The sequence below is a fragment of the Dipodomys merriami genome, unplaced genomic scaffold (assembly GCF_024711535.1).
Source record: "Dipodomys merriami isolate MVZ:Mamm:240054 unplaced genomic scaffold, mDipMer1.0.p SCAF_220, whole genome shotgun sequence".
In the NCBI taxonomy this organism is placed as follows: Eukaryota; Metazoa; Chordata; class Mammalia; order Rodentia; family Heteromyidae; genus Dipodomys; species Dipodomys merriami.
The window spans coordinates 1030866-1039722 of NW_027203605.1; the positions used below are offsets into that span (position 1 = coordinate 1030866).

The 8857-nt window shown below is 39.7% G+C and overlaps 1 non-coding gene across 1 annotated transcript; it reads left to right on the top strand.

The window, feature by feature from the left end:
• Nucleotides 1-407: 407 nt before the first annotated feature.
• Nucleotides 408-514, top strand: LOC138834995 (U6 spliceosomal RNA). The gene has a single exon (XR_011374326.1). It is a non-coding gene; the product is annotated as a U6 spliceosomal RNA (small nuclear RNA).
• Nucleotides 515-8857: the final 8343 nt, after the last annotated feature.

An 8857-nucleotide genomic window follows, 5' to 3' on the forward strand; every position in this document is an offset into this window, starting at 1 on the left:
GTTCCAGGCAAGCCCAGACCAAAAAAAAAAAAAAAAAAAAAAGAAGTTTCAGAAACTCTAACCATTTGATGGGTGCTATGTGTTTCGCTTGTGTTAGGAGGACCACAGTCCAAGCAGACCCAGGCATACTGATACTTACCTCAAAAGAAGCAATCAAGTTACAATCTGCAGGTATGGCAGTTGTAGAGATACCAAAGTTGTAAAGTTCCTTTCATTGTTGCAATGGGTCTACTTGTATCCCTATTTAAACATTTTCCCCTTCTCCTCCACAAATTATGCCAACATCAAAAATGTGTGCTTATGTAAGAAATGCATGATTCTAAAATTTCATGACAATTCTTTTGAACTTACATTTTTGTGGAATTGACTAAGAAAATAAATTACACCTTCTATATAAAAAATGTTCTGTGCTTAATCTGGCAGCCTATACACTAACATCGGAATGATACAGAGAAGATTAGCATGGCCCCTGCTCAAGGATGACTCGAAAATGAGTGAAGCAATCCATATTTTTACAACAACAAATGCTGGAGGGGATGGGGCCACCAGGGAACCCTACTGCATTCTTGGTGGGAGTGTAAAAGTCTTCAACCACTTTGGAAAGCAGTATGGAGTTTCCTCAAATGACTCCACATAAAGCTCCCCTATGACCCAGCAATCCCACTTTTGTTCATTTACCCAAAGGATCACAAATAAGACCATACTAAAACTACCAGCACAACTATGTTTATTGCAGCATTATTTACCATAGCTAAGATATGGAACCAACCCAGATGCCCCTCAGTAGATGAATGGATCAAGAAAACCTGGTAAATATATACAATTGCATGCTCTGCCTCCATCAGAAAGAATGACATTGCCCAATTTGTTAGGAAATGGAAAGATTTGGAAAAAAATTTTTAAGTGAAGTAAGCCAACTCCAAAGAAATATAGGTCCCATGGTTTCTCTTATTTTCAATAGCTAATATATGTCCGGGATTATCAGAAAATGTCTTAAGCTATGTGCATTTGACCAGATAAGATGATGTTAAGCTAAACGAACACCAAGATAGGTACACAAGTGATTCTATCTTGCTATTATTTCTAACATACTTATACTGTACGATGTGATTTTTTTTTGTTCCTTTATATGTTCCTCAACCACGCTATAACCCCTTTTTTCACTGTATTTGAAGATGGTGCGCCTACATCTTGTATATACGTTTCTCTAATTTGGGGAGAAGAAGAAAACAACAAAATGCTTAAATAGGGATATGGGTTGACCCATTGTAAAAATGAGATGCACAAGACGTATGATGAAAAATGAATTTTACAATTTAGGTAGGGGAAGGAGAGAGGAGGAGTGGAGTGTACTTGTGGAGGTGGGAGAGAAGGGATGGTGGGGGAAAAATAAAGGAGGAGGTAGCAATGCTTGTTAGGAAATGTACTCATTACCTTGCTCATGTAAATGTAACCCCTCTGTGCAGTATTTTTAAAATAAAAAAAATGTATAAAAATGTTCTGAGATTGAAAAGTTTATTTCCCTTATTTTATCCATATAATCTTGTTAACAAATAAATTAATGCAAAACACTGACACGAGGGTATTTTGAATAAATGTGTGTGTGTGTGTGCACACGGGTACACAAGTGTGTTGGAGTGCTCAGAATTTGAACTCAGGGCTTTAAGGTCTTGCTAGGCCTTTCCTCTCTAGATTGGTGAGCTACTATATGAACGACATCTCCACTCCTGGCTCTTTGCTAGTTCATTAATTTTTTTTGAAAAATAATCTCAAAAATAATTTTGCCCTGATTGGCTTCCAACTGTTATCCACAGATCTCAGCCTCCTGAGTAGATATCTCAAGTAAACAAGATTACGGGTGTGACCAACCAGCACAAGGTTTTCAGAATAATTTTAAATGTAGAAGAAAATTTACTTCGTGGGGGCCTGTTTTTATCATCTCCTACTTTTAAAGCACTTTGCTTTAAAAGCAAAGGTGAATTTATTAAATTAAATGTGAATTTATTTCTCTTTTGGATTCTTAAAAGACAGAAAGTGATGATATTTAAAAGTTTTGGTACTTTTTAAAAAGAAAAATGGAACTGTAGTACAGAAGAAATTTGGCTGTCTTTGAAACTCAATGTATAAGCTCAATTCTGTGCATGATAACGCAATGTCACCAACACAGTCTGTGTTGAAGACAAATTGTGACAGAAAACAATCATCATCGGCAATAATTGCTATGCTATTATTTCTTGAGCAATATTAATATTGAATTTAGAGTGTAAGAGAATGGTGAGATTTTACCTACCTTTTCTGAATTGCTGAAAGACTTTTGGAAACTTTGACCCATTTTTTTCCTCACTGTGTGTATTTGGGCCATGCATTTAGTGCCTTTAATTACAATTTTTCCCAACACTTAAATGGTAATAATATTAGTATTATAGCAAATGTTATCTTAAGAATTAAGAGTAATAAAATTTGTGAAAAACTTAACATAAACTTCTATGAATGAGCTTTTTTAAATACTAAATAAAATGTATTACAGAAACCATTACATGAAGTGAGCAACCAGAAGTAATGTTATCTATTGACCATGCTCTGCTTCCAAGGAAGCCAAGAGGATAACTCTCATGCTGTAAATCAAACTGGTTATCTTATGTCTTGATAGTGTAAAAATATCAGGGACATTTATAAAGAAGGAATGTTGTAGACAGATGTGAAGTCCGTATGAAAATGTACAAAACTGATAAAACGTAAGAGTACCTGAGCAGTATATTTTGTTTTATTTAAGGTACATCACAAAGATAGGGAAAACCTAGAAGAATGAATTCTCTTTTTGAAATTCTATCATAGATCCTTAGCAGGATGAACTCTTTCCTCATTCTTGTAGAGGCATCATCAGATGAGAGGAACTCTTTTTTTGTTTGTTTCCTTCCATTTATTCTTCGGTTTGAAATCTGAACTACATGAGACTGAAAGAAACCAAAATTAGACATGCAGGATTTGGAAAGAGCAATCAACATAAAATAAATAAAGTATATAAAGCTTTGTAAAAGGTCTAACCAAATTAAGTAGTATAGTCTCAAGCATAAACAGAAATTGATTTAAGCAATATCATTTTATTGAAAAGTAAAAAATGTTAGGAGTTGCTTAATTTTTCTTTTCTACTATATTGAATTAAGTATTCACTTTGTATAGAGATATTAAAGATGAGATTAACAAGAAACTTGATTTAATATGGACGAAAGTTCTGAATAGACCTGCTTTCCAAAAAGCCCTGAAAATCACCAGTGGGTTTACAAATTTGTGTTTAATACCACTTCTATGCTGGCTTAATGCTTTCTGAACAGAAGTCATTAGAGAAATGCAACTCAAAATTACTATGATACTACTCCATAACTATTATAACTCTTATCAACAAAATCAAAGGAGTCAGGTGTGGTGGTAAAAGCTTGTAATTCCAAGCATTTAGGGGGTTGGAGTAAGAGGATTTGATTCTAAGGCCAGTCTGGGGTACTGCACATAGGAAAAACCTGCCCTTGAAAATACTCAGAAGGTAATAATGTTGAGAGAGTGTGGAGGAAAGGAAATTTTGTACTCTCTTGGTCAAAATACAGGTTAATATTCTCATTGTAGAAAGTAGTATGCAGTTTTCTTTCTTTCTTTCCTTCTTTCTTTCTTTCTTTCTTTCTTTCTTTCTTTCTTTCTTTTTGGGGGGTGGTCCGGTTGTGGGGCCTGAACTCTGGGCCTGGGCGCTGTCCCTCAGTTCTTCAGCTCAAGGCTAGCACACTACCACTTGAGCCACAGCACCACTTCTGGCTTTTTTCTATTTGCTTATGTGGTGCTGAGGAATCAAACCCAGAGCCTCATGCATGCAAGGCAAGCGCTCTACCACTGAGCCACCTTCCCAGCCCCAAGTATGCAATTTTCTAAAGAAATGCAAAGATGAAATATCATTTGAACCACTAATCATGTGATTCTCTCTCTGGGTAGCTTGAGTTTTGTGTTTTACAGATACACTTCAGGATTTCTTTTTCATGAATCAAACATGGGAAAGAACTAAATGCAACCTCCCTTAATTCAAAAAAGAATAGAAGCTATATTTATTTGTATTACTGTGCATGAAGAAATCCTGGAGATTTCTGGCTAATTCAGAGGTCCCCATGCAAAAATATAGGACAAGAGGAAAGTAAAACTGTTTTGAAAGTATAATAGGTTATCATTGATGAAAAGGTGTAGTGGTCATTTTTCCTTTTTTTTGTGTGTGTGCCAGTTGATCAGTGCAGAAGCAAGGCTGAACCCTGGAGCCCTTTCAATATCACCACGTGAACTTCCATTTATGTAGTCCCTGTGGGTGTGGGGCCTCTTCAGGTCACCCGTTGAGAAGTGGGGCCCCCTCCCTTGTGGTGGATGTGCAGTGAAGGGATGTGTGTGTGCATGGTCCCTACCATTGCCAGATGAGCCCTGCCCACCCTGCCCACCTCCCTTCCCATTCTCACTTGTTCCATTTCACCCAGGATCTGGCAGCCATGGGGCTGGAGTTGAGTCCACTGCTGCCCTCTCCTCTGCCAGGTGTGCTGGTACTGGTCTTCGGTGGCCCTGGGTGCAAGTTCCATCCCAGTGAGACTCTGTTGTGGGGTCACTGCCTGCCCCCATGGGTGTGGGGTGGAGAACACCATGCTTGTACACTGCACAGTCCACAGGAGAAGGAATGCTTGGTGGAAAATTCACCCCCTTGGGGCCAGGAAGCCCAGCCTTGGTTCAGACTTTAGGGCAGAATGGGGATTAGAGTCGTGTGCTGGCCCTTCTGCCAGCGGGCTTGTGACAGCTGTGGCAGCTGAGCACCCTGGAGCCCCTTCAGCATCCCCACGGACCTCCATTTTCTGGTCCCTGTGATCTCGGGTAAGGTGACATCCCTGCATATGCCCATCAGTGCCAGAGGAGCATGGACTTGCAGTGCACCAGCTGCAGCACTGGGGGATCAAAGCCCCTTTGGCTTTGCTGTATAGCCTCCTCCATTGTCCTTCTGGTCCACATGGGCCCAGCTCTGGGTGCCATTCCGGGGATGCTCCCTTTGGCAGCAATGGGCTCATCCTCTACCCTCATTGGTATCCAAAACAGGAATGGGTCTGGCCTTGGCAATGCAGGCCACACACATGGGAGGCAGGACTTGGGGTCTGCCCTGCCTTACCTCCTGGCTTTGGCACCTGAGGCTGGGTTGCTTGGTCTGGTCACTGATGGAGCTTTGTTGGATGCAGCCCACCACAACAAATACTGCAACTGCTGCAACAGCAGTGCGGTTTTCCAGACCCCCTCAGGGTCACCACAGGGACCTCTGATGGGTCTACATGAGCTGGGTGTGAGTGTCATCCCAGGACTCCCATTAGGAAGTGCCACTCTCCTTTGTAGTACTGGAAGTAAGAGATGCCACATATAATTTCTGCTTTCTAACGTTTTCCTTCACTAAGATAAACAGAACAGGAAGATATAAATAAGTTTTATAAAAAGGAAACATATAACCTATATCACTTCTACCTGTTAAACCATTGTAATATTTTTTATCCAGTAGGAATTCTTTCTGTACTTACTTATTTTACTTTTGAATGTAACGAATGTAATATTTTTGTGTGTATTTTACTATCCTAGTATAATTTCATTTGCACTACTTACATACAATTTTTTTCAAATTCTGTGATTTTAGAATGTGTTTTTTGGAGAAGAGTTTTGTTGTACTTTCATTTCAGTTTGCCATTATGGGCTTATAAACACATAAAATAAAATACATTCTTGCTAGTATCAAGTTCAATGATTTTGTAGACTAGAGACTCAAGGATATAGCATTATATATCATACAGTAATATGTATCAATTTGTTTATAACTGCTCCATAAAATAATTAGTAATTCAGGCAGCAGCCACTTCATCTGGCCCCTCTGATGAAGTAGGATCCTAGTGGCAGCCTAGCCAACACGGGTGCTTCTGGGCACCTCACCTGAGACTGTGGGAGAATATCAGGGTGTACCTGCTGTTGGACTAGGGAAGCTGCTGCGTGAATGACACAGTGCCACTGACCCACATCTAATACCCACAAGCCCCATGGGCCTGGGCCCCAAGGATCAGCGCCTGAGAGCACACACACACGGTGAGAGGGGGGACCCACCTAGGAAGGACTGCAGACAAAACAGAAGCCGCTCTGGGGATCAGCTTGTACAGTATCCTCCATGGAGTAGGGGACGATTGTTCTCAGCTGTGGGGAGAAGACAAGAAATACAGGCCCAGGTGGGGTGATGCCAACTTTTGTACTCAGGCTGGCAGGGAAACTTTCCTCCAGACACTCTCCTGCAGGCTCAGGATGCCCCTCCATGCTCCTTGTCCATGGAGTATCAGCCAGAGACAATCATGTCTGGTACTCTTGGCTGCTGTTTTGGGGTTTGTTAATTTACACAGAGAGCCCCGGCCTCAGACAGGAGAGTTATATTCTGGGTTTTGTAAAATTTTCTGCATCTGAGCATTTCCCAGTGTTTTGGTTTTTGTATTGTTTCTTATAAATGCTTTGTGAAATTTGTGTTTTAGGTGTTGAGGTACAGGAGGAAGAGCCAGATTATAAACATAGTTTCCTACAAGCCTTTCATCTAAAAAAGAAAATAGATTCTTTCTAAAAATGCCTATCAGGAAATGAATTTGAGAGAGGGGAAAAGGCAGTTTTCTCATGAGATCAAAATGTGCTAGTTTTATATGCATTTTTTTTTGCGTTCAAAATACAACTAAGTAATTCACTATCTAGGAACAATTGTCCAGACCTAAGAGTTAGGTGTCTTGGGAGCTAGAGGCAGGGTTTTTGTGAGGTTTATCCAAAGGGAGGGAAGAAAGTTAAAATCCATAGATTACTTTGTAGAATGAAAGTGGTAATACAAAATGAGAATCACAAAAATCCTCTCTTTTATTCTTCCATATGAATTTTTGGATTGCTTCTTCTATTTCATTGAAAGTGAGATTGGGATATTGATATGTATCACATCGAATTTGGAAATAGCCTTTTTCAGTATTGCCATTTTCATGATGTTAATCTTCCCAATCTAGGAGCGTGGGAGGTTTCCCACTTCCTTAGTTCTGCTTTCATTTTCTTTTTCAGGTTTTTAAAGTTTCCATCATAGAGGTCCTTCACCTCTTAAGTTAACTCCTTGCTATTGTATTTTTTTGCGAATATTAAAAAGGTATTGCTTTCCTATTTTCAGCCTCACTCTTATCGTAATTGGAATACAGGAAAGCCATTGATTTCCGAGGGTTAATTTTATATTCTGCTAGTTTGCCAAAGTTTCTGATCAGCTCAAGTAACTTGGGAGTGGAGTCCATGAGGTTCTTTAAATACAAGATCATGTCATCTGCAAAGAGGGATAGTTTTACTTCATCTTTCCCTATTTGGATCCCCTTTAAGTTTGTATCTTGTCTTATTGCCCCAGCTAGCATTCTAATATTAACTTGAAGAGGAGTGGACAGCACAGACATCCTTATTTCATTCCTGAATTTATTTTATTTATTTATTTCATGCCCCAGTCGTGGGGCATGAACTCTGGGCCACTGTCTCGCCGCTCTTCAGCTCAAGGCTAGCGCTCTACCACTTGAGCCACAGCACCACTTCTGGCTTTTATTCTTATTGCTTATGTGGTGCTGAGACATGGAACCCAGAGCCTCATGCATGCAAGGCAAGTGCTCTACCACTGAGCCACATTCCCAGCCCCTCATTCCTGAATTTATAAGAAATGATTTTAACTTTTTGCCATTAACTATAATGCTGGCTGTAGGTTTGTCAATCCTTAGCAGAAAGAACAGTGCTGAAGCAATATCAGTTCCAGATGTCAAACTCTCATAAGAACAGCTTGATAATGGCACAACAACAAACCTGAGGACCAATGGAAAAGGACTGACGACTCAGAAATGAATCCACTGACCAATAGCCACCTAATCTTTGAAAAGGGAGCTAAAAAAATAGAGTGGAAAAAAGATAGCCTTTTCTGTAAATGGTGTTGGCAAAATTGGTTAAACAACTGTTAAACTAAACTAGATCCGTATATATTGCCCTGCACCAGAATCAACTCCAAATGGACAGAAGACCTCAAAATAAAAGCAGACACCGTGAAAACATTACATGAAGGAATAGGAGAAACTCTAGGGCTCTTTATCACACACCGAAATTTTCTTAATAGAGAACAAGAAATAAAACAAATCAAAGAAAGGTTGGGCAAATGGGATTGCTTGAAACCGCAGAGCTTCTGCAAGGCAAAGGTCAAAGCTAACAAGAACTGTAGACAGCCCACGTACTGGGAGAAGATCTTCATGAGTCATAAAATGGACAAGGTCTTATATCTAAAATATACTTAGGACTCAAAAAATTAAATTCCCCAACAACAAATCATCAAAGAAACAACTGCCGGATAACTCAATGGGCTAAAGACTTAAAGAGAGATTTCTCTGAAGAGGAAATGAAAATGCCCATTAGACACATGAAGAAATGCTCAACTTTTCTAGCCATAAAAGAAATGCAAATCAGACAGCATTGAGATCGCACATCATTCCAGTTAGAATGTCTATAACCAAGAAATTTAATTACCAGTTGTTTAAGGATACAGGTGGACCTGTTGCAACAATGAGAAGTACAAGTTGTCATGTCCAAAACGAGCTTTACAACGTCGGTGCGGGGGGGGGGGGAAGGAGAAGGATTGGTATTGGGGGGGAGGGGGGAGGCTGGGAAGGGATGTGAAGGGTAAACAAAGGAGGAGGCTGCAATGCTTGGTAAGAAATGTATGCATTATCCTGTCCATGTAATTGTAACCCCTCTGTACAGTATGTTCACAAATAAAATTAAATTAAATTAAAAA